At 47.3% G+C, this 26,828-nt stretch overlaps 1 long non-coding RNA gene across 1 annotated transcript in view; it reads left to right on the top strand.

The window, feature by feature from the left end:
- LOC141182970 (uncharacterized) overlaps positions 1 to 26,828 on the top strand; it is a 160,460-nt gene that overhangs the window by 132,155 nt on the left and 1,477 nt on the right. The window lies entirely within an intron of this gene.

Here is a 26,828-nt window from a genome sequence, read left to right as displayed (position 1 = left end):
GAGCCCCTCACCTGGTGAGCACAGTACGACGTGGGCAGCCGTTACCTGCAGACGTGGTCTGGATAATAAGAACTGTGAGTAAAGGCCCTGGACTGCATCACTGACTCCGTGTCGTTACTGCTGCTGCCCTGCACCATCACCCCCATCCTCCGCATACACTGCCCTGAGGCTATACTCCTCCCGTGGGGAGTTATGCTACGCTCTGCTGCACCCACAACACCAGCCTCAGCGGTCTGCCCTGTAGCGGCGGTTCACTCTGACCGCAATCCGCGGGTGGCGTAGTCGGACATTTAAACATCAAAACCACATAAATAGTTCCGCCACTGGTTTGACCGCCCTGAGCCACGGAACCGGGTCGCCGCCACGAAGACTACAACCACCAGCATCCACCAAAAAGGGTCCGGCTCCGGGTGTCCCAAGGCCCAGGGGGTGCGTCAGAACATTTTCATCACCTTTCACAATCACCAATGGGACAAGGCAGGGATGTCCTCTGTCCCCTCTCTTATACATCCTAGTGACGGAGCACCTGCTCTCATCAATTCGCCATAACCCCAATATTAGGTGGATTGAGGTGGGAGGCACTGAGTACAAGTGCTCTCTATTTGCTGATGATGTCCTAGTATATATCACTCAATCACATATATCCATCCATGCTGTTATGGCTGAAATAGATCACTTTGTTACATGGTAAAATTTTAAAATCAATGCAGCGAAGTCTGAGGCCCTCGATGTCTCCCTCCCCAAATCCATATAGGATTCCATCCAGTCCAACTTTCCCTTTGCCTGGCCCTCACAGGGTATCAAATACTTAGGAATTCCTATTCATAGAGACCTCTCCCATCTATGTTATCTTAATTTTGGGCCCTTTATTGAACAATTCCATACAGACCACGGTTGGCAAGTTAGAACTGTAAGATTCACTACGTGAACCACTGGTGTTTTGTGGAAAAGCACATGTACACTGCGTTCCAAATTATTATGCAAAAAGTGTTTAGGAGTGATAAGGGAAGAATTTGTTTGTTTGTCAGTTAAACTCATTGATGGTGATGTGTGTCAGGGCTCTTTATATCACTGTAAGCAATTGCAGACACCTGTGCTAATTAGTTTGGCAGGTGTGTCCAATGAAAGGCAAGACTACTTAAGAAGGCTCTCTCACATTATTAAGCAGCCTACATTTTCTGCCAAAATGGGAAAGAAAAAGGATGTGTCGGCTGCTGAGAAGCAACAAATTGTGGAGTGTTTAGGTCAAGGCATGACTACAATCAACATTGTGCGATGATCAGGATGAAGTGTCTTGGCAATCAAGAAGTATGTAGCTGATTCACAGTACACACGTGTGCGTGCTGATAAGGGCAAATTGAGGACTCTTTCCTACAGGCAATTACGTCAGGTTAAAAGAGCAGCGGCAAGAAAGCCTTGTCATAGCAGCAGACAAGTTTTTGAAGCTGCTGGTGCCTCCAACGTCCCCCGAACAACAAGATGCAGGGTCCTTCAGAGGTTTGCAGCTGTGCATACGCCATCCTGTCGACCTCCTCTATCCACTTCACACAAGCAGAAACGGCTCCAGTGGGCCAAACATTACATGAAGACTGATTTCAAAACTGTTTTGTTCACGGATGAGTGCCGTGCAGCGCTCGATGGTCCAGATGGATGGAGTGGAGGATGGCTGGTTGATGGACACCCCACGCAAACACGGCTACAGCGCCAACAAGGAGGAGGTGGAGTAATGTTTTGGGCTGGAATCATGGGGAGAGAGATTGTCGGCCCCTTTAGGATCCCTGAAGGTGCTAAAGATGAACTCCATAATGTATGTGGATTTTCTCAAACAGCACTTCCTGCCATGGTTCAAGAAGAAGAACCGTGTATTTCACAGCAAGATCATTTTTCTGCATGATAATGCACCATCTCATGCTGCACATAAAACATCTGCATCTCTGGCTGATATGGGCATAAAAGGGGACAAACTTATGGTGTGACCCCCATGCTCCACTGACCTCTACCCCATTCAGAACCTTTGGAGCATCATTAAAAGGAGTGTCTATGATGGCGGGAGGCAGTTCACATCTAAGCAACAGCTCTGGGAGGGTATTCTGTCCTCATGCAAAACAATTGAAGCAGAAACCATCCAAAACCTGACAAATTCAATGGACGAGAGAGTTCAGAAGCTCCTTTCGAACAAGGGGTCCTATGTGAAAATGTAACATCACCTACAATAAAGTTTTGAGTTGAAAACTGTTTGATTTCAGTTTCTAACAACCTGCTAATGCTTATAATTTCAAAAATGACCATTTTTTTGGTCTTTATTAAAATGAAAAGGTTGATCGAAAAGTTTGGGGGATCTAAGAGTGTGGCAACCCAGTAGTCATGATTACTTCGAATTCTGACAATATGAGGGTCATGCTGCAGGTAGTGCAGCAAGAAGGCACTTATGTGTCTTGCGCATCTCGGAGCCCCAAAATTATTTTCCGGGCTAGATGCAGCTAAAAATTATTTTTAATTTTAAATCTGGTGGAGCTTATTATAGATGGCCTAATAGGATCAGTGCTGCACACTGCTACAAAGCCCAAATTATTTTCCAGTCAAGATACAGATAAACATGATTAGTAATTTGAAAGCTTAAAACGGTTGGTAGGGTGATTTTAACCAATCATCAAGCTTTTACTCTCCCCAGGATGACACAGGGGTAGAAAAGTCGTTTCGGATCCATGATTTGTTCATCTTTATGAACGTGAGTCTGTCTACATTATCAGTGGAGAGCCGCGTGCGCTTATCTGTCAGCACACCACCAGCAGCGCTGAACACACGTTCAGACAGAACACTGGCTGCGGGGCATGACAAGATCTCCAAGGCGTAAGTGGCTAGCTCCGGCCATTTATCCAGATTGGAAGCCCAAAAAGAGCAAGGGTCCAGTGACACAGTCGTGGCTTCAATGTTTACTTGGAGATACTCCTGTACCATCGTCTCTAGGCGTTGACTATGTGTCAGACTTCTTGTCTCCTGTGGCCTTGCAAAGGATGGGCTAAAAAAGTGGTGAAATGATTCCGCAAAATTGATGTTACCAGCAGATACTGTGGTTCTGTTACGGTTTGAGTGCTGAACACTTGACGGTCCCACGGTTGGCAAGTTGGAACTGTGAGATTCAGTACGTGCACCACTGGTATTTTGTGGAAAAGCACATGTAAGATTCTGCAACAGTCTCTGCTGATATTCCTGCATGCATGCATCCCTTTCTATGGCAGGAATAATTTCTGCAAATTTACTTTTGTACCGGGGATCTAACAGTGTGGCAACCCAGTAGTCAGGATTATTTCTAATTCTCACAATTCGAGGGTCATGTTGCAGGTAGTGCAGCAAGAAGGCACTCATGTGTGTTGCGCATCCAGGAGCACCAAGTCCCTGTTGTGTTGGTGGCGAGGTAACAATCATGCTTCCTTCCTCTGTCCTCTCCCCCCAACCTAGCACAACAGAAATGTGATCAAGGTCTCCCTCATCTAATGAGTCTTCCATCAGTTCGTCCTCCACTTCTTCCTGGGCTCCTGCACATTCCTCACTAGTTTGGCTGCTACCATGCGCCCTGGTAAAACCATCTCCCCCACCCTCACATGCCTGCCGCCTTGGTGCTGCCGACCGTCTGGACCTTGCAGATGTTAGCCCTTCCGCATACAACTCCTCCTCCTCTACTTCCTCCACCTCCTCTTGTGCCACCACCTGACTCCGAATTCTGTTTAACATGTGCTCCAGCATGTAAATCACCGAATAGTCATGCTGATAATGGCATCGTCAGCACTAAACATCTTCGTCGCCATTTCAAAACTGTGCAGAAGGGTGCATAGGTCCCTGATCTGAGACCACTCCTCCAGCGTGATTTGCCCCACCTCTGAATCTCGTTGGCCCAGGCTATACGTCAGAACATATTGCATCAGGGCTTGTCGGTGCTGCCACAGTCGCTGCAACATGTGCAGAGTTGAATTCCACCGGGTAGGCACATCGCATTTTAGCCGATGAAGTGGCAGGCCCAACGACTTCTGTAGAGATGTAAGTCGCTGAGCTGCGGGATGCGAACGGCGGAAGTGAGCACACAGCGACCGTGCCCTCTGCAGAAGGCCATCTAGTCTGGGATAGTGGGCTAAAAATTGCTGGACAACCAGGTTCAACACGTGAGCCATACAAGGCACGTGTGTGACATTGCCCCGGCGAAGGGCCGCACCCAGGTTTGCAGCATTGTCGCACATGGCCTTCCCTGGTTTCAGGTCCAGTGGAGACAACCATTCATGAAATTGGTTCTCCAGAGCTGACCACAACTCCTCAGCTGTGTGACTCACATTTCCCAGACATTTCAATGTAAAAACCGCCTGATGACGTTGAGCCCTACTGCCAGCATAGTAAGGAGGTGTGCAGGATCCCTTCTGCGCAGTTAGAAAGCTTGTGGCATGACCAGACAGGCTTTGGGTGCAGGTGGAAGACCGAGAGGAGGTTGAGGAGGCAGAAGCAGTGGAGGAACTTTGACATAAAGAGGATTGACGCACAACTCGTGGGGACGGCAAGACTTGGACAGCAGCCCCTTGTCCTGCTGTCACCATAGTTACCCAGTGCCCAGTCAGCGACATGTAACGCCCCTGTCCATGCCTACTCGTCCAAGTGTCTGTGGTGAAATGCACCCTGTCACACACAGAGTTTCTCAAAGAAGCGGTGATGTTGTGTGCGACATGCTGGTGGAGCGCAGGCACACCTTTCTTTGAGAAGTAGTGCCGACTGGGCATCTGGTACTGGGGCACTGCGACGGACATAAGGTCTCGAAAATCCTCTGTGTCCACCAGGCGGAAAGGCAGCATTTCTGTAGCCAAGAGCTTGCAGATGGTGAAATTCAACCTCTTAGCTTTCTCATGGCTAGGAGGAAATGGTCTTTTACTTGTTCACATCTGAGGGACCGAGGGCTGGCTATTGTGCTTAGACGGGGTTGATAAGGGTGTCCCCGGCAAACTGCCGGTCTGTGAGGAAGATGCAGGCGGACATGTTAGGTTGCCTTGATCCAAAGGTGGTGCTATCGATGTCGGACAGCGCTCAACACCAGCTGGTGTTCCCACCTCCAAAGAAAATGATGACCTGCCAATCACGCTGGCTGTTGCGGGTAAAGAGGTGGCAGGTCTGCGCCCCAAAACAGGTGTGACTGCTGTCCCCCCAGTCACAGAGGATGAAGAGGCCGCGGATGCACAAGATATGGCAGACGGTGGTTGGCCCGGCCGGCTAGGCCGCATTGTAGCACACTGAGCTTCCCACTGCAACTTATGCTTCATGTCCATGTGCCGGTTCATGCATGAAGTACTCAAACTATGTATTTTTTGGCCTCTACTTAGCTTTTGCTGACAAATGTTACAGATAACACGAGTTGGGTCATCTTTATCGATCTGAAAAAATGCCCAGGCTATGCAAGGCTTAGCACCCATGCGACCTGAAGAGCCACCACGACTTGTGGTGAGAGGCAGAGTTGTGTTTGAGGATGCAGTTGTTGACGTGCTTCCAGTACTACGTCTCTGTCCAGGAAGGCGCAACCTGACCTCGTCGTCACTAGCATCTTCCTCCACCTCCTCTGCTGACCTCATCTCTTGGCTGACTGTGGGTTGACAGTAAGTGGGATCTCCAACCTCATCATCATCACCCTGTGTGTTATCACACCCGTCGTCCTCAGAGCCAACCTGTTCCTGCCCTGACAAAAAACTAAAGTTGTCGCTCCAATCAGGTATTTGAGTCTTATCATCGTCTTCCTCATTGTCTCCACCAACAGGAGTTACAGTTTGGGAATGAGGGTCTACATTATGGTCAGAACCTTCTGCGTCTGGTCCTGGATCCGACTCATAAAGATTCTGGGCATCAGTGCAGATCATTTCCTCGTCTGGATTCACAGAAGCGCTGGAGTCGACCTCTGATTCCCAGGCTATAGTATGAGTAAACAGCTCTGCAGACTCAACCATCTGTTCTACCTCATACTCAGACGGGCAGCTGGAGATTTGGGAGCTGTGAGGAAGCAAGTGCGATTTGGGTGACACCTTTGAGGACTGGAGTATTTGTGATGTTGAAGTTGATGTGGAGGAGAGCCCACTTAAAGGAGCACTTGATATCCGTTGAAGCACCTGCTGTTTTTGTGCCTCATCTGGAATTTGTAGCGATTGGCGTGGCCGTAAGAAAGGGATCTTATCACATTGTCCGCTAAAAGAAGTAGACATTTTAGTTTGGCTGGAAGATGGTCTTTCTTCTGCAGATGTTACTGTTGCTTTAACACCTACCCCACGGACACAACCTTTTTTCCCCTTCCCAACACGCCTATTCCCCTTTCCACCAGCAGCAGGCCTTTTTCCACTCATTTTGGTGGTTAACTAATTCACAACTCTGGAGTTGTTTGCACAAAAAAACAATGGATGGTAACCGAGCAGAGCTGAGTGGCCAAACTGTGGTATTAGGCCAAAACTATTGGCTGGGTTAGATGCAGAAAAAAATTATATTCAATTTGCAACCTGATGGAGGTCAGTATAGATGGACTAATACAACAAGTCCCACACACAGCTAGAAGTCCAATATTTTTTCAGAGGTAGATGCAGAAAAAAATATATTCAGTTTGCAACCTGATGGAGGTCAGTATAGATGGACTAATACAACAAGTCCCACACACAGCTAGAAGCCCAAATATTTTTTCCGAGGTACTGTAGATGCAGATAAAAATTATTTTTAATTTGCAACCTGATGGAGGTCAGTATAGATGGAATAATAGAGAAAGTCCGACACACTGCTAGAAGGCCAAATATTTTTTCAGAGCTAGATGCAGAAAAAAATTAGATTCAGTTTGCAACCTGATGGAGGTCAGTATAGATGGACTAATAGAGAAAGTCCCACACACTGCTAGAAGGCCAAATATTTTTTCAGAGCTAGATGCATACAAAAAATTATTTTGAATTTGCAACCTGATGGAGGTCAGTATAGGTGGACTAATAGAACAAGTCCCACACACTGCTAGAAGGCCAAATATTTTTTCAGAGCTAGATGCAGAAAAAAATTATATTCAGTTTGCAACCTGATGGAGGTCTGTATAGATGGATTAATAGAACAAGACCCACACACAGCTAGAAGCCCAATATTTTTTCAGAGGTAGATGCAGAAAAAAATATATTCAGTTTGCAACCTGATTGAGGTCAGTATAGATGGACTAACAGAGAAAGTCCCACACACTACTAGAAGGCCAAATATTTTTTCAGAGCTAGATGCAGAAAAAAATTATATTCAGTTTGCAACCTGATGGAGGTCTGTATAGATGGATTAATAGAACAAGACCCACACACAGCTAGAAGCCCAATATTTTTTCAGAGGTAGATGCAGAAAAAAATATATTCAGTTTGCAACCTGATGGAGGTCAGTATAGATGGACTAACAGAGAAAGTCCCACACACTACTAGAAGGCCAAATATTTTTTCAGAGCTAGATGCAGAAAAAAATTATATTCAGTTTGCAACCTGATGGAGGTCTGTATAGATGGATTAATAGAACAAGACCCACACACAGCTAGAAGCCCAATATTTTTTCAGAGGTAGATGCAGAAAAAAATATATTCAGTTTGCAACCTGATGGAGGTCAGTATAGATGGACTAATACAACAAGTCCCACACACAGCTAGAAGCCCAAATATTTTTTCAGAGGTACTGTAGATGCAGATAAAAATTATTTTGAATTTGCAACCTGATGGAGGTCAGTATAGATAGACTAATAGAGAAAGTCCGACACACTGCTAGAAGGCCAAATATTTTTTCAGAGCTAGATGCAGAAAAAAATTAGATTCAGTTTGCAACCTGATGGAGGTCAGTATAGATGGACTAATAGAGAAAGTCCCACACACTGCTAGAAGGCCAAATATTTTTTCAGAGCTAGATGCATACAAAAAATTATTTTGAATTTGCAACCTGATGGAGGTCAGTATAGATGGACTAATAGAACAAGTCCCACACACTGCTAGAAGGCCAAATATTTTTTCAGAGCTAGATGCAGAAAAAAATTATATTCAGTTTGCAACCTGATGGAGGTCTGTATAGATGGATTAATAGAACAAGACCCACACACAGCTAGAAGCCCAATATTTTTTCAGAGGTAGATGCAGAAAAAAATATATTCAGTTTGCAACCTGATGGAGGTCAGTATAGATGGACTAACAGAGAAAGTCCCACACACTACTAGAAGGCCAAATATTTTTTCAGAGCTAGATGCAGAAAAAAATTATATTCAGTTTGCAACCTGATGGAGGTCTGTATAGATGGATTAATAGAACAAGACCCACACACAGCTAGAAGCCCAGTATTTTTTCAGAGGTAGATGCAGAAAAAAATATATTCAGTTTGCAACCTGATGGAGTTCAGTATAGATGGACTAATACAACAAGTCCCACACACAGCTAGAAGCCCAAATATTTTTTCAGAGGTACTGTAGATGCAGATAAAAATTATTTTTAATTTGCAACCTGTTGGAGGTCAGTATAGATGGACTAATAGAGAAAGTCCGACACACTGCTAAAAGGCCAAATATTTTTTCAGAGCTAGATGCAGAAAAAAATTAGATTCAGTTTGCAACCTGATGGAGGTCAGTATAGATGGGCTAATAGAGAAAGTCCCACACACTGCTAGAAGGCCAAATATTTTTTCAGAGCTAGATGCATACAAAAAATTATTTTGAATTTGCAACCTGATGGAGGTCAGTATAGGTGGACTAATAGAACAAGTCCCACACACTGCTAGAAGGCCAAATATTTTTTCAGAGCTAGATGCAGAAAAAAATTATATTCAGTTTGCAACCTGATGGAGGTCTGTATAGATGGATTAATAGAACAAGACCCACACACAGCTAGAAGCCCAATATTTTTTCAGAGGTAGATGCAGAAAAAAATATATTCAGTTTGCAACCTGATGGAAGTCAGTATAGATGGACTAATACAACAAGTCCCACACACAGCTAGAAGCCCAATATTTTTTCAGAGGTAGATGCAGAAAAAAATATATTCAGTTTGCAACCTGATGGAGGTCAGTATAGATGGACTAATACAACAAGTCCCACACACAGCTAGAAGCCCAAATATTTTTTCAGAGGTACTGTAGATGCAGATAAAAATTATTTTTAATTTGCAACCTGATGGAGGTCAGTATAGATGGACTAATAGAGAAAGTCCGACACACTACTAGAAGGCCAAATATTTTTTCAGAGCTAGATGCAGAAAAAAATTATATTCAGTTTGCAACCTGATGGAGGTCAGTATAGATGGATTAATAGAACAAGACCCACACACAGCTAGAAGCCCAATATTTTTTCAGAGGTAGATGCAGAAAAAAATATATTCAGTTTGCAACCTGATGGAGGTCAGTATAGATGGACTAATAGAATGATGCTATGCCCAAAAGATTTTACTTCACTAGGTGCAGTAAAAAAATTGGTATTCTATACACAGGTGGTATATCTTGCAACACAGATAGGCTACTCCACTGACTAACACACTCTGCAATAGGCCAAAAAGGATTAGCTTTGCTAGATTCAGCCAAATGCTGTGAAAAAAACTTGCACAGCACTGGCACAGACCTGCCTGGCAAAAACTGATAGGAACTGATGTAACCTAGTCCTGAAAAGGACTCCAATTACAATTAGTCTTTACTCCCACAACCTATCTATTTAAGAGCACAGACCTGCCTGATAAAAGTCGTAGGAAATGCTGTAACCTAGTCCTTAAAAGGACTGCAATCACAACTATTCCCTACTCCCAAGCTATCTGTAGATTTGTGCGAAAATTGGCTTGAAATTAACAAGGTATAGTGCACACAGCAACAGCGGTGCCCTCTAACACGCAGCTGCAGCAGTGAGAAAATGGTGGCGACGGGGAAAATGGCTTGGTCTTATAGGGCAAGGACATGTGACATACACTGCCAATGACACATGCCCTTGCTTGTGTGAAAAAAAGCACTTCGCTCCGTGTGTGCGCTGCTGATAGGCTGACAGATTGCACCTCCCCACTGTAAATGCGGGAAAGAGAAAAAAAAATGGAGATCTTCATTGTTCCTGCAGAGATCCATCCCCTGCCCCTCCCCCCACCCCGCTGTACACTCAAACTGCGTATTAACATTAATTTTCATCATTACTGAGAAAAAATCCAGTTATGATTTTGGTGCACGAACAGTTATCGAACATAACCTCGAACAGCCGAATTTTTCTCAAATTGTTCGTGTTCGCCGAACGGCTCGAACACCGCCCAAAACAGCTCGAATTTGAGATTGGCGAACAGTTCGAGTAGAACAACGCTCATCTCTAATAAACACACACCCCCCCTCGCTTGTTTGTAATGTCATTTCTGAACAGACTATAGCCCTGTAAATTAACTGCCCAGTCATGGCTCTCGTCAAGCCACGTCTCAGATATCCCTACCATGCCATAATTATTTTCCAGCAAAATTAATTCTAATTCCTCCATTTTGTTGGTGAGGCTTCTGGCATTAGTGTACATGCATTTTATGTATCTCTCTGTACCTCTATTCCTTCTTACTTTATTGACTGTTCTAACCCCACCCCCAATTTCTTTATTTGTGCCCAGGTCACTATCTGCACTATCTTCCCCACCTATAAAATGAATACCCTCCCCCCCAATCCCTAGTTTAAACACTCCTCCAACCTTCTAGCCATTTTCTCCTCCAGCACAGCTGCACCCTCCCCATTGAGGTGCAGCCGGTCCCTAGCGTAGAGTCTGTAGTCAACTGAGAAGTCGGCCCAGTTCTCCAGGAACCCAAATCCCTCCTTCCTACACCAGTTCTTGAGCCACTTATTTATCTCCCTAATCTCCCGTTGCCTCTCTGGCGTGGCACGTGGTACCGGTAGTATTTCAGAGAATACCACCTTGGAGGTCCTTGCTTTCAGCTTGCAGCCTAATTCCCTGAAATCATCTTTAAGGACCTTCCACCTACCTCTAACTTTGTCATTTGTGCCAATGTGCACCATGACTGCTGGGTCCTCACCAGCCCCTCCCAGTAATCTGTCATCCCGATCAGCGATGTGCCGGACTCGAGCGCCAGGTAGGCAGCACACTGTTCGATGATCCCTGTCTTTGTGACAGATTGCCCTATCTTTTCCCCTAATAATTGAGTCCGCCACTACCAGCACCTGCCTGGCCTGCCCTGCTCTCCTATTTCCCTCTTTACTGGAGCTGACACTCCTCTGACTTTCAGGGGACATGCCTTGCTGCAGCAGTGCTACCCCTGGACCGTCACTCCCCTCATCTGCCAACTTTGCAAACTTATTGGGGTGTGCCAGATCAGGACTAGCCTCCCTGGCACTCTTCCCTCTACCCCCCCTTCTAACTGTCACCCAACTAACAGCCTCACTGTCCTGCAGCTCCCGACTACCACCCTCCCCCACATCTACCCCAGTGAGCTACTGCTCAGTGAGCAGCAGACTCCTTTCCATATTGTCAATGGATCTCAGTGTTGCCAGCTGCTCATTTAGATCCAGTATCTGGGCTTCCAAACGCACAACGTGCACACATCTCACACAGCAATAAGCAACCCCGACCGGCTGTTTAAGGAATGCATACATGTGGCAAGATGTACACTGGATAGCATTGTCAATAATGGAGCTCATTTCCTAATGGGGATTGCAATAGACAGAATGTTAAGTAAAAAGAAAAGTAAAAAGTTAATAAAATACAGACAGCAATTCAGTCCAAAGTCCTCCCTTCCAAACTCGCTGAATCCAAAGTCACTGAAAAACAAGTCACACACTTACTTTCGTTCGCACTTACGCTCCGGTCCCACTCAGCTCGTTCACACTCGCCAACTAAGAGATTTAAAGAGTTTTTTTTTTTTCCCCTTTTCCAGCAATGCACCCTACAGCTCAATGCACTTCCAAAGGACTGGATGCCCAACTAGCTGCCCCTTATAAACCCTTAATTATGACCCCTCTCCCTTAATTAACAGCTTGTGAGTATAGCTACACCTCAGGATTTTAGTGCAATGTAGTTAACCCTTAAATACACAGGTAGTAAACTAAGAAGCTGTAAAACTGTAGTGAGAAAATAGGTTTTAAAAAGCCCAATTAAACTAAACAGGTAGAAAAGCACTCAGCAGGTCACAATGCAGCAACTCACCGCAATTCACACAGGTATTTTCTGCAGGATTCCCAAATACCTCTTCACTGAAAAACAAGTCACACACTTACTTTCGTTCGCACTTACGCTCCAGTCCCACTCAGCTCGTTCACATTCGCAAACTAAGAGATTTAAAGAGTCTTTTTTTTTTCCCCTTTTCCAGAAATGCACCCTACAGCTCAATGCACTTCCAAAAGGGTATTGTATGATTTTTACATAATTAAATTTTATTTTATTGAATGAAATAAGTATTTGATCACCTACAAACCAGCAAGAATTCTGGTTCTCCCAAACCTGTTAGTTTTTCTTTAAGAAGCCCTCCTACTCTGCACTTATTACCTGTATTAACTGCATCAGTTTGAACTCATTACCTGTATAAAAGACACCAGTCCACACAATCAATCACACTCCAACCTCTCCACCATGGCCAAGAGCAAAGAGCTATCTAAGGACACCGGGGACTAAATTGTAGACCTGCACAAGGCCATCCCAGTGCTAAAGGAGAATAGGCAAGCAGCTTAGTGAGAAGTCAACAACTGTTGGCACAATTATTAGAAAATGGAAGAAACACATGATGACTGTCAATCTTCCTTCGTCTGGGGCTCCATGCAAGATCTTGCCTTGTGGGGTAAGGATGATTCTGAGAAAGGTCAGGAATCAGCCCAAAACTACAAAGGAGGACCTGGTCAATAATGTAAAGAGAGCTGGGACCACAGTCTCAAGCATTACCGTTAGTACCACTACACCGTAATGAATTAAAATCCTGCAGGGCACGCACGGCTCCCCTGCTCACGCCAGCACATGTCCAGGCCCATTTGATGTTCGCCAATGATTATCTGCATGATCCAGAGGAGGCATGGGAGAAGGTCATGTGGTCAGATGAGATCCAAATAGAACCTCTTGGTATCAACTCCACTGCACCGCATTGAATGGAGGATGGATGGGGTCATGTTTCACGAGATTTTGGTTAACAACTTCCTTCCCTCAATAAGAGCATTGAAGATGGGTCATGGTTGGTTCTTCCAGCATGACAATGACCCGAAGCACACAGCCAGGGCAACTAAGGAGTGGCTCCATAAGAAGCATTTCAGTGTCCTGGAGTGGCCTATACAGTCTCCAGAACTAAATCCAATAGAAAATCTTTGGAGGGAGTTGAAACTCAATGTTGCCCAGCTACAACCCCGAAACCTGAAAGATCTGGAGAAGATCTGTATGGAGGAGTGGGCCAAAATCCCTGCTGCAGTGCGTGCAAACCTGGTCAAGAACTACAGGAATCGTCTGACCTCTGTAATTGCAAACAAAGGTTTCTGTACCAAATATTAAGTTCTGCTTTTCTTATGTATCAAATACTTATTGAATGCAATAAAATGCAAATTAATTATCTAAAAATCATACAATGAGATTTTCTGGATTTTACTTTTAGATTCTGTCTCTCACAGGTGAAGTGTACCTACGAAAAAAATTACGGACCTCTCCATTCTTTGTAGGTGGGAAAACTTGCAAAATCGACAGTGTATTAACTACTTATTTTCCCTACTGTATGTACAGTATATGTATATATATATATATATATATCTGTAAGGAGGCGGTGTTCACACCGTGCAGTAACTGAGGCAGTGACCCAAGCAAGTCCAACATAAGCAGCTTTTATTCAGCAACTCACGGGTAAACAGAAAGTCCTCCGGTTCGCAGCCGGGTTAACATAAGTCCTTAAACAATGGTCGCCGTGGGCAACGGCCGGTCCGGGCCGCTCAGAGCCTGACGGGTGCAGAGCCTTCCCAGGCGTGGGTTCAGCTACACACAGGCCCGCCAAGCTTTCCTGCTATGCGCCTAGCAGGTCCCAACACTGAACACCACTAACCTTAATGCAGGGTTTTAAAGGACCTGTGGCAAGAGCCACTGGAAAACCCGGGTTGGAGGGAGGAGGCCACCCCCACTGCCTTCTTGTAGCCTCCTCCAAGAAATGAAGGCCCTGCCGGGTTTTACTTAATCTGCCTTAGCCAGATAGCCTGACCAGGTCAATGCTCACCTTCATTCCTGCATTGCAGGTGTGTCTGTGACTGCAATGCACATCAATGGGTTTCATAGGTCTCTGTACACATTCTGGGGGATATATAACGGCCGTCATATAAGATCCCAGTCACTGCCTCACATATGGTAAAAGTTGTTTCGTGGAATATATGTATTATATATATACACTGCTCAAAAAAATAAAGGAAACACTTAAACAACAGAATATAACTCCAAGTAAATGAAACTTCTGTGAAATCAAACTGTCCACTTAGGAACCAACACGGATTGATAATCAATTTCACATGCTGTTGTGCAAATGGAATAGAGAATAGATGGAAATTATTGGCAATTATCAAGACACCCTCAATAAAGGAGTGGTTCTGCAGGTGGGGACCACAGACCGCATCTCAGTACCAATGCTTTCTGGCTGATGTTTTGGTCACTTTTGAATGTTGGTTGTGCTTTCACACTCGTGGTAGCATGAGACGGACTCTACAACCCACAGAAGTTGCTCAGGTAGTGCAGCTCATCCAGGATGGCACATCAATGCGAGCTGTGGAAAGAAGGTTTGCTGTGTCTGTCAGCGTAGTGTCCAGAGGCTGGAGGCGCTACCAGGAGACAGGCCAGTACACCAGGAGATGTGGAGGGGGCTGTAGGAGGGCAACAACCCAGCAGCAGGACTGCTACCTCCACCTTTGTGCAAGGAGGAACAGGAGGAGCACTGCCAGAACCCTGCCAAATGACCTCCAGCAGGCCATAAATGTGCATGTGTGGCACACTGAGGACTCGGCTGCTACAGGGGTATTACGCCTCAAGCCAGAGGTGTGGTATTCCACTCCCGGGTAAGGATGGAGTGTGGAACTGAGCTAGTAGGCTGCATGCACTACATACATCCCATTTCCGGGGGACAGAACGACGGTACTCCCACCAGTATATGTGCAGGTACGACAGCGTCTGTCCCTGGCTGGAGTGGGAGGGGGGTGGAACATCCCAGTAGTGTAGGGGCAGATAGGGGGAGTAGTCTGGGTAAAGCTAGGAGCTCATTGGGTGCTGGTCACCTGAGCTCACACATAGAGGGAGTATATAAGGTGGGCACCATCTTAGAACAGGGTTCAGTCAGGCAAGAGGAGCAGAGCAGAAGAGCTCAGCCAGAAGGGCTGACAGGGAGCTGTGCCTCCGGCTGGGCCCAGCTCCAGAGCAGAGCCTGCAGAGAGAGAGAGAGGAGTAAGAAGGACCCAGAGAGGAAACAAGAAGGGAACCCCAAGATCCCAGAATAAGGACAAAAGGGTGAAGGGTTGGCGGACAAGGGTACCGGATCCCAAGCTGGTGGAGGCCACTAATCCTCAGCCAGAGACCGGAGGTCGTGGTCAAGATTTGCCACGACCCTCACCAAATCCACTAGAAAGGCACACCAAGTATAGGGTCAGGGAACCTAGAGGAGGTTTGACCACCAAGAGACCCGAGGGAGCCGGCCAAAAGTGGATCCCTGGTGGGAACGGCCAGAGAAAGGGAGAGTCAGAAAGGAGCTCAGGACCACGCTCCAGAATTGCCTGGGGGTTGGCCGAGTCCAGGACCTGGTGGACGCAGCACGGCTCGGGTGGTCACTCAAGGCCAGAGTGACTAAAAGAACACCAGTAAGTAAAAACCCTGAACTGCATCTCCCGACTCTGAGTCTTCATACTGCACCGTCACAACCCCCATCATCTACACCTGCTGCCCTGAGGCCATACCCCTCCCGTTGGGGGTCATACCATCACTGCTGCACATATACCACCGGCCTCAGCGGACTGCTCTGCAGCGGCGGCTTCAAAGCCGCACTCAACGGGTGGCGTAGTCGACAATCAAGTTAACATCTACTGCCACTTAGTTTGACACCCTGGGCACGGACCGGGTCACCGCCACAAGGACCACTACCCCCATCTAGATCCGGCTCCGGGTATCCCAAACAGCACTGGCCCAGGGGGCGCGTCAACTCTGGCGCAGTCGGCAGGATTACGTGCCCGCAACCACCGGGCACTGCGTGCCTGAAGAAAAGTTCACATTTACCTCAAAAAGAAGTCTCCCGCCGGTTCCGGAGGGTCCCCGCCATCGGACGCCATCACGGGTCGTCTCCCGCCGGTTGCCCGCCATCTGCAGCTTTTTCCCGCCATCCACGGAGTTTCCCGCCACTGGGAGACGATTCCCGCCATTTCAGAAGATTTCCCGCCCTGGCAGAGCGGACGCCATTATGGGCGTGCCAGAGGGTGGCAAGAGGCCACCTCCCATCGTGGGCCAGGTCAAGGAATGGCGCCAAAAGCGGAAACCGCCCCCACCAGCAGAGACTGTGATGCTAGAGATGTCTATCAGCGTGGGGGGGCTGCCCCTGGAACTGACAATCACCAAGTTGCCCCGGGACCACCCTCAATGTGGGCGGATACAGAACAAAAGAGAGAAGATGGGTGCAGCCTGGAGGAGTCTGGAGAGGAGTCTGGAGAGGAGTCTGGAGAAGTCGCACCCGGAGATGGAGGGAGAGGCAGGCAGCACCGACCCTGTGGTCAGGAGCCTGTTGCAAGCGACAACCCCACAAGACCTGGTGGAGATCCTGGCACAGCTTCCCCGAGACCGGGAGTGTGCGCAGACCGCGCTGGAGCGCCTCGCACGGAGGATGGCCCAGGTGCAGCGAGAAACGCTGACGGAGTGGAGCAGAGAGATGGCCCTGCAGGCTGGAACCCGCCAGCGGAGCACGCCACCCGAGACGAGGAGTCAGACCACCTCTGAGGATGGTGCAGGAGGAATCAAGGCCGGAGACGACGCCGAGGAAGGAGCTAAAGAAACGGAGGCAGGTAAAGGGGACGTCACTACCCCGAGCCGAGAAGCCGTGAGCCTGCCCCAGCTCCCCGTCGCAGAGCCCGAAATTTCCCCTGCCGTGCCCGTCGTTGCACCGTCACCGCTCCCGACTAGGCCTCAAACAGAAGCCGCGGCCACGCCCCCTGTGACGTCACGCGCCTCAACCCTGAGCGCGGCCAAGCAGGAGACGCCACCGGCCTGGTCGCAAGGCCGAGTGCCCCCGGGCGCCGCAGTGCCAACAGCGCCCTCTACCTTCACTGAGCCACCGGCCTGGTCGCTGGGCCAAGTAACCCCGGGCGCCGCCGTCTTCACGGTGCCCTTTACATTCAGGGTGCCCCAAGCCTGGTCGCAAGGCCTGGTGAGCCCGGGCGCCGCTACCACCACCGCGCCCTCAACGTCCACAGCGCCACACCTGGGTGAAGACCTATTTGCCCAGCACACTTGCCCGGATGGGCAGCCCCCTGTGTGGCCACCGGAGTACCACCAGCCCCGACTCCGGAAAGAAAGACCCCTGTGCGAGCCCCTGATCCCGGCTCCGGCGCCCGTCAAGATAACCCTACTCTCGTTAGAGGAGGCGCAGTTTGAGTGGGACCCCGCAGGAGGAGACCTCATCGGGTTCACTCAGGAGACCCGGGCGGCCGCAGCTGAGCGTGCGGAGCGCTGCCACCAGCAGTTGGAAGTCCTTGACCGAGAACGGAGAGAGAGGCGGGTCCGTGAGCAGCGGCTGCAAATAAAAAGTGCAGAACAAAAGAGCCGGACCCGAAGGAACCCCTGTGCAGCCCACGGTCCCCGTGCCACCGGGACTGTAATTAAATTCCAGTTGCAGCACGGTTGGGGCTCCATCAGAGATCATCACACCCCCGGCGACGTCTTCGTGACCAGAAGAGATGTCGAGTCCCACCTACCGGAGGGACACGGAGGTCGTGACCTGTACCTGGGTGATGAGGTCACCTTTACCCGGCACCAATGTGCCAAAGGACCCTATGCCCCTCATGTGCACCGGCTGACAGAGGAAGAGCTGAGGTGTCAGGAGGAGCAAGAGGATCCGGACGGGTCTGAAGAGTACAGGGAGGAAGCATCAGGAGGACGCCGTTACTAGAGCACGGTAAAGAGAACTGTATAAAGTTACCCGTCGGGGTACAAGAACTGCTGCTGATTTAAATATGTTCCCCGTTGGGACAAGTGTAAACTGTTACCCGTATGTCCCTTATTCCCACTGACCGAGGACTGAGAGCGGTCATTCTTTCCTTAATCCCACTGGTCGAGGACTGAGAGCGGCCATACCTCCCCTTGTATATAGTTGCGCTTTCTAAGGCGCCCTCTACTGGTTTTATAGGAAAGCTGTGTTTTTCTTGAAGAGACTGTTGCACTTTACCCGGTCACAAGTTGCACCGTGGCCGGAGGAACAAGAATGTTTACTATGAAAAGTTTTATATGAAAAGTTTTATGCTGATGATATACATAGTGTTTTATATGTTTATGATGTTTTTGAAAAAATTTGTATGTTTGTGGATGTTTTTATTCCTTTACAGCCCGAGGACGTGCTGTGGTTTACCGGGGGGGAATGTGGCACCCTGAGGACTCGGCTGCTACAGGGGTATTACGCCTCAAGCCAGAGGTGTGGTATTCCACTCCCGGGTAAGGATGGAGTGTGGAACTGAGCTAGTAGGCTGCATGCACTACATACATCCCATTTCCGGGGGACAGAACGACGGTACTCCCACCAGTATATGTGCAGGTACGACAGCGTCTGTCCCTGGCTGGAGTGGGAGGGGGGTGGAACATCCCAGTAGTGTAGGGGCAGATAGGGGGAGTAGTCTGGGTAAAGCTAGGAGCTCATTGGGTGCTGGTCACCTGAGCTCACACATAGAGGGAGTATATAAGGTGGGCACCATCTTAGAACAGGGTTCAGTCAGGCAAGAGGAGCAGAGCAGAAGAGCTCAGCCAGAAGGGCTGACAGGGAGCTGTGGCTCCGGCTGGGCCCAGCTCCAGAGCAGAGCCTGCAGAGAGAGAGAGAGGAGTAAGAAGGACCCAGAGAGGAAACAAGAAGGGAACCCCAAGATCCCAGAATAAGGACAAAAGGGTGAAGGGTTGGCGGACAAGGGTACCGGATCCCAAGCTGGTGGAGGCCACTAATCCTCAGCCAGAGACTGGAGGTCGTGGTCAAGATTTGCCACGACCCTCACCAAATCCACTAGAAAGGCACACCAAGTATAGGGTCAGGGAACCCAGAGGAGGTTTGACCACCAAGAGACCCGAGGGAGCCGGCCAAAAGTGGATCCCTGGTGGGAACGGCCAGAGAAAGGGAGAGTCAGAAAGGAGCTCAGGACCACGCTCCAGAATTGCCTGGGGGTTGGCCGAGTCCAGGACCTGGTGGACGCAGCACGGCTCGGGTGGTCACTCAAGGCCAGAGTGACTAAAAGAACACCAGTAAGTAAAAACCCTGAACTGCATCTCCCGACTCTGAGTCTTCATACTGCACCGTCACAACCCTCATCATCTACACCTGCTGCCCTGAGGCCATACCCCTCCCGTTGGGGGTCATACCATCACTGCTGCACATATACCACCGGCCTCAGCGGACTGCTCTGCAGCGGCGGCTTCAAAGCCGCACTCAACGGGTGGCGTAGTCGACAATCAAGTTAACATCTACTGCCATAGACTGCCACTTAGTTTGACACCCTGGACACGGACCGGGTCACCGCCACAAGGACCACTACCCCCATCTAGATCCGGCTCCGGGTATCCCAAACAGCACTGGCCCAGGGGGCGCGTCACATGTGTCTGCCCAAACGGTTAGAAACCAACTCCATGAGGGTGGTATGAGGGCCTGACGTCCACAGATGGGGCTTGTGCTCACAGCTCAAAACTGTGCAGGACGCTTGGCATTTGCCACAGAACACCAGGATTGGCAAAGTCGCCACTGGCGCCCTGTGCTCTTCACAGATGAAAGCAGGTTCACACTGACCACATGTGACAGAGTCTGGAGAAGGCGTGGAGAACGATCTGCAGCCTGCAACATCCTTCAGCATGACCGGTTGGGCAGTGGGTCAGTAATGGTGTGGGGTGGCATTTCTTTGGATCACAGCCCTCCATGTGGTCGCCAGCGGTAGCCTGACTGCCATTAGGTATCGAGATGAGATCCTCAGACCCCTTGTGAGACCATATGCTGGTGCGGTTGGCCTTGGGTTCCTCCTAATGCAGGACAATGCCAGACCTCATGTGACTGGAGTGTGTCAGCAGTTCCTGCAAGATGAAGGCATTGAAGCTATGGACTGGCCCGTCCATTCCCCAGACCTGAATCCGATTGAGCACATCTGGGACATCATGTCTCTCTCCATCCACCAACGTCAAGTTGCACCACAGACTGTCCAGGAGTTGGCGGATGCTTTAGTCCAGGTCTGGGAGGAGATGCCACAGGAGACCATCCGCAACCTCATCAGGAGCATGCCCAGGCGTTGTAGGGAGGTCATACAGGCACGTGGAGGCAGCACACAACACTGAGCCTCATTTTGACTTGTTTTAAGGACATTACATCAAAGTTGGATCAGCCTGTAGTGTGTTTTTCCACTATAATTTTGGGGGTGACTCCAAATCCAGGCCTCCATTGGTTAATAAATTTGATTTCCAATGATGATTTTTGTGTGATTTTGTTGTCAGCACATTCAACTTTGTACAGAACAAAGTATTCAATGAGAATATTTCATTCATTCATTCATTCATTCATTCAAATCTAGGATGTGTTATTTGAGTGTTCCCTTTATGTTGTTGAGCAGTGTATATCTATCTATATAATTGTCTTATCCCATCTGTCTGTCTGTCTTTCTGTCTGTCTATCTGTCCTGGAAATCCCGCGTCGCTGATTGGTCCGGCCGCGGCCAATCAGCGACGCGGCATTTCAGAAAAACATGGCGGCCGTTAGCGGCTCATGTGAGGCACGGAGGTCAGCGGCGATGCAGCCGGGAGATGCAGCCGTATGCTCGCAGCATAAGTCCCCCGACCGCAGGCGCCGCTGACCTACATGCGGCTATCGTCGGAAGATCAGCGGCTACGGCCGCTTATCTCCCAAGGACAAGTGTGACGCCCCTCCCCTCCCCTCCTCTCCCCTCCTTTCCACTCCTCTCCCCTCCCCTGTCCTCTCGATGCGGCGTCATACTTACCCCTCCCCTCCACTCTCCTCTCCTCTCGTCCCCCCCCCACTCGATCAGGACCCCGGCGTCATACTTACCCCTCCCCGTGCCTCCGCTGCAGCTCTGTGATGTCTCAGATCAGAGGGCGCAGTGACGTCTTTACACCGCGCTCTCTCCTGACCGATCACAGCGGACAGAGTGAAGATGCCGGCTACTCTGGAGTCCAGAGAAGCAGCTGAGAAGGGAGGTGAGTATTGGATTTTTTTTTTTTGTATGGGGCAATAGGGGACCTGCATGGGGCACTATGGGGGTATGGGGGTATGGGACATCCTGCATGGGGTATTATATGGGGGGAGAGGTGACATCCTACATTTGGCATTATATGGGCGAGAGGTGACATCCTACATGGGCCATTATATGGGGGGAGAGGTGACATCCTACATGGGGCATTATATGGGGGAGAGGTGACATCCTACATGGGGCATTATATGGGGGGAGAGGTGACATCCTGCATGGGGTATTATATAGGGGGATGTGACAGCCTGCATGGGGCATTATATGGGGGGAGGGGTGACATCCTGCATGGGGCATTACATGGGGAGAGAGGTGACATCCTACATGGGGCATTATATGGGGGAGAGGTGACATCCTGCATGGGGCATTATATGGGGGGAGAGGTGACATCCTACATGGGGCATTATATAGGGGAGAGGCATTCTTCATGGGGCATTATATGGGGGAGAAGTGACATCCTACATGGGATATTATATAGGGGGGATGTGACATTCTGCATGGGGCACTATAGTGGGATGTGACTTCCTGCATGGGGCATCATATAGGGGGGATGTGACATCCTGCATGGGGTATTATATACGGGGGATGTGACTTCCTGCATGGGGCATTATGAAGGAGGAACGGGAGACATATGCTAGAATACCCGATGCTTTAGAATCGGGCCACCATCTAGTGTATAATATATGTCTATGCACAGGTGCATCTCACTAAGTTAGAATATCATTAAAAAGTTAATTTATTTCAGTTCTTCAATAAAAAAAAGTGAAACTCATATAGAGTTATTACAAACAGTGATCTATTTCACGTGTTTATTTCTGTTAATGTTGCTGATTATGGCTTACAGCCAATGAAAACACAAAAGTCATTATCTCAGTAAATTAAAATAATTAACAAAAACACCTGCAAAGGCTTCCTACGTGTTTAAAAAAGTCCCTTAGTCTGTTTCACTAGGCTTCACAATCATGGGGAAGACTGCTGACTTGACAGATGTCCAGAAGGCAGTCAGTGACACACTCCACAAGGTCCCAGATTTCCAATTTTCATTTGGAAATCCACGTCTCAGAGTCTGGAGGAAGAGTGGAGAGGTACACAATCCAAGCTGCTTGAGGTCTAGTGTGAAGTTTCCACAATCGGTGATGGTTTGGGGAGCCATGTCATCTGCTGGTGTAGGTCCACTGTGTTTTATCAAGACCAAAGTCAGCGCAGCTGTCTACCAGGAAATTGTTGAGCACTTCATGCTTCCCTCTGCCGACAAGCTTTTTGGAGATGGAAATTTATTCTCCAGCAGGACTTGGCCCCTGTCCACACTGCCAGAAGCACCAATACCTGGTTTACAAACAACAGTATCACTGTGCTTGATTGGCAGCAAACTCTCCTGACCTTAACCCCATAGAGAATCTATTATAGAGAATCTATGGGGTATTGTCAAGAGGAAGATGAGAGACACCAGACCCAACAATGCAGACGAGCTGAAGGCTGCTATCAAAGCAACCCGGGCTTCCATAACACCTCAGCAGTGCCACAGGCTGATCGCCTCCATGCCACATTGCCGCATTGATGCAGTAATTGATGCAAAAGGAGCCCCGACCAAGTATTGAGTGCATTTACTGAACATACATTTCAGTCGGACAACATTTCGGATTTCAAAAACATTTTCAATCTGTTGTTACAAAGTATTCTAATTTACTGAGATAATGACTTTGTGTTTCCATTGGCTGTAAGCCATAATCATCAACATTAACAGAAATAAACACTTGACATAGATCACTCTGTCTGTAATGACTCTATATAATATATGAGTTTCACTTTTTGTATTGAAGAAATAAAATAAATTAATTTTTTGATGATATTCTAATTTAGTGAGATGCACCTGTGTAGACAGTGGTGTGGAATAAGTGTTTGCCCCCTTCCTGATTTCTTATTCTTTTTCATGTTTGTCAAACTTAAATGTTTCAGATCACAAAAACTAATTGAAATATTAGACAAAGATAACACAAGTAACCACAAAATGCATTTTTTAAATGAAGATCTTTATTAAGGGAAAAAGAAATCGAAACCTACAGGGCCCTGTGGGGAAAAAAGTGATTGCCCCCTAAACCTAATAACTGGTTGGGCCAGCCTTAGCAGCAACAACTGCAATAAAGTGTTTGCGATAACTGGCAGTAAGTCTTTTACAATGCTCTGGAGGAATTTTGGCCCATTCATCATCGCAACATAGTTGTAATTCAGCCACATTGGAGGGTTTCTGAGCATGAATCACCTTTTTAAGATCATGCCACAGCATCTCAATCGGATTAAGGCCAGGACTTTGACTAGGCCACTCCAAAGTCTTAATTTTGTTTTTCTTAAGCCACTCAGAGCTGGTCTTGTGGGTGTGTTTTGAATCATTGTCCTACTGCATAACCCAAGTGCGCTTCAGCTTGAGGTCATGAACAGATGGCCGGATATTCTCCTTCAGGATTTTTTGGTAGACAGCAGAATTCATGGTTCTATTTACCACAGCATATCTCCCAGGTCCTGAAGAAGCAAAACAGCCCCAGACCATCACACTACCAGCAGAAATTCTGAAATGCTGCGTTACTTCTACTCCAGATGTAATGGGACATACATCTTCCAAAATGTTCAACTTTTGTCTCGTCAGTCCAAAGAATATTCTCCCAAAAGTCTTGGCGATCATCAAGATGTTTTCTGCCAAAACTGAGACGAACCTTTATGTTCTTTTTGCTCAGCAGTGGTTTTTGTCTTGGAACTCTACCATGCATGCCATTTTTGCCAAGTCTCTTTCTTATGGTGGAGTCATGAACACTGACCTTAACTGAGGCAAGTGAGGCCTGCAGTTCTTTGGATGCTGTTGGGGGGGCTTTTGTGACCTCTTAGATGAGTCGTCACTGCGCTCTTGGGATAATTTTGGTTGGCCGACCACTCCTGGGAAGGTTCACCGCTGTTCCATGTTTTCACCATTTGTGGATAATGGCTCTCACTGTTGTTTGCTGGAGTCCCAAAGCTTTAGAAATTACTTTATAACCTTTTCCAGACTGATACATGTAAATTACTTTGTTTCTCATTTGTTCCTGAATTTGTTTGGATCGCAGCATGATGTCTAGCTTTTGAGGATTTTTTGGTCTACTTCACTTTGTCAGGCAGGTCCTATTTAAGTAGCTTCTTGATTGAGAACAGTTGTGGCAGTAATCAGGCCTGTGTGTGGCTAGGGAAATTGAACTCAGCTTCCCAAAGATGTGTTAAACCACAGTTAATTTATGTTTTAAGTGGGTGGGGGGGGCAATCACTTTTACACACAGGGCCTTGTAGGTTTGGATTTCATTTTCTCTTAATAATAAAGACCATAATTTAAAAACTGCATTTTGTATTTACTTTCAAAATAGTTTTGTGATTTGAAACATTTAAGTGTGACAAACATGCAAAAGAATAAGAAATCAGGAAGGGGGCAAACACTTTTCATACACACACTGCTCAGTACCACTTCTCTTGTCCTGTATACGGTATACATATATATGTTATATTACAGTGCTCAGCAATAATGAGTATCCCCCCCCGTGAAAGAAAGATATTAATTATTATGTCACTGAATACAAGAACAATTTCCAAATGTTGACAAGACTGAGTTTCTTAGAACATGTTTTTGACCCATAACATGAAAATAAGGTTAATAATTTAACTTTAATTACAAAATTATTATTATTTATTATTATAGCGCCTGATACAGGAGGAGCGAGGACCCTGCCCCCGAGGGCTCACAATCTACAGATCTTCAGTTTTACTCAAATTAGTTGTTGCAAAAATGAGTACACCCTACATTAAATACTATTACTATTTTGTATGACCCCCATGATTTTTAAGGATCGCACCAAATCTTCTAGGCCTGGAATGAACAAGTTGATGACATGTTGCACCATGTTTTTCCATTCTTCACAAACTCACTTTTTAGAGCCTGGATGATGGATGGAGAGTGATGACTACTTGTCTCTTCAGAATTCCTCTTAGGTGTTCGGTTGGGTTCAGATCAGAAGACATAATTGGCCACTAAATCACTTTCACCCTGTTCTTCAGAAATACAACAGATGTGTGTTTTGGATAATTGTCATGTTGGAAATGTGCACGTCTACCAAGGGCACAGAGTGATGGTAGTATCTTCTCTTTCAATATAGAGCAGTACATCTGTGAATTCATGACACCGTCAATGAGATGTAGCTTCCCAACACCAGCAGCACTCATGCAGCCCCACATATAGACACTGAGACCGTCATGTTTCACTGTAGACACCATGTATTTTACAAAATTCATTTTTCTAAATGCATGGTGCACACCAGGATATAAAGAAGCACTCCAAGCTATTTTTCCTAATCCATCCTAAATATCTATGTAAAGTATTGTTAGCACTTCAATCTTCTCTCCCTCACCGCCCCCCCAATACACATGTATGACTGATTCGGCCGAGCGTGCATGTGCTTTCTTTAGGATAATCAGCCTCTCTAACCAAAATCAGCAGTTTCAGATAAATTAGCTTTAATGTGAATGGGCACAAGAGAAATGGACTTTTTTTCTGAGATGAATCTTAATTTTCTACCGTACATTATTTTATATATTTTTCATTCACCTATGGGGTCTATGTACAGGGGGAGCCTGGTGCCGAATGGCCCCATCCCCTGCTCATGCCGTATATGTACAGTATAAGATGATTTATAAGGAGCAGACTCACAAGCTGAGCCCGCTCTATATCCACTGGGTGCCGGCTGTTCTACACCTGCTACAATTCAAGCTAGCTCAGTTTAACCCCTTAGACTCCAAAGTGACCAGCAACTAAGCAGTTAGACAGGAGGCCTCTGTCATCTCCACCAGGTTGCTTAATAGCTGACGGGGGCCAATGAGAGATTCCAATTCGGACCTTTGCTATTGGGTCTGAGGGTCTCTATGTACGCCCCTGTATGACCTGATTATTTTCCTGTGGGTTAAGTAGGTGGACTAACAAGATCTGTGTCCTCCCAGTATTCTTCTCTCTGCATATCATACCATAAGTATCCATCTTCATACATGCCATTTTCTGAAAATCATATTTATCTGTTTTCTTTAAACAAATGAATGGGAAATTTGTATTAAAGTAACTGATCGGCTGCAGTGGTCACCCAATGGCCTTTGCTAGAAGAGGAAGCCAGGAGATTGGCGGGGGACACTGGCAGCAGTACCGAGGAGCAGCTGGGGTCTGTAGGCGGGTTTGTGTTTTGCTTTATTTCAGGACCACCGTGAGAAACCGGTTCTGCAGTGGCTGAGGTTTCTATAGGGAATAATGCGCACATTAATATAAATGATAAAATGATTATTATTCCCAGGTGTCTATTATTCTTACAATGTATGCATGTCATTTGTTTTGTTGTATGTGTGTATATAGAGGACATATAACAG

The sequence above is a fragment of the Phyllobates terribilis genome, unplaced genomic scaffold (genome assembly GCF_046119375.1).
Source record: "Phyllobates terribilis strain yellow unplaced genomic scaffold, ASM4611937v1 Scaffold_38__1_contigs__length_12584779, whole genome shotgun sequence".
Taxonomy (NCBI): domain Eukaryota; kingdom Metazoa; phylum Chordata; class Amphibia; order Anura; family Dendrobatidae; genus Phyllobates; species Phyllobates terribilis.
The sequence above is the reverse complement of the archived record's forward strand: the minus strand, read 5'-3'. Positions and strand labels throughout refer to the sequence as shown.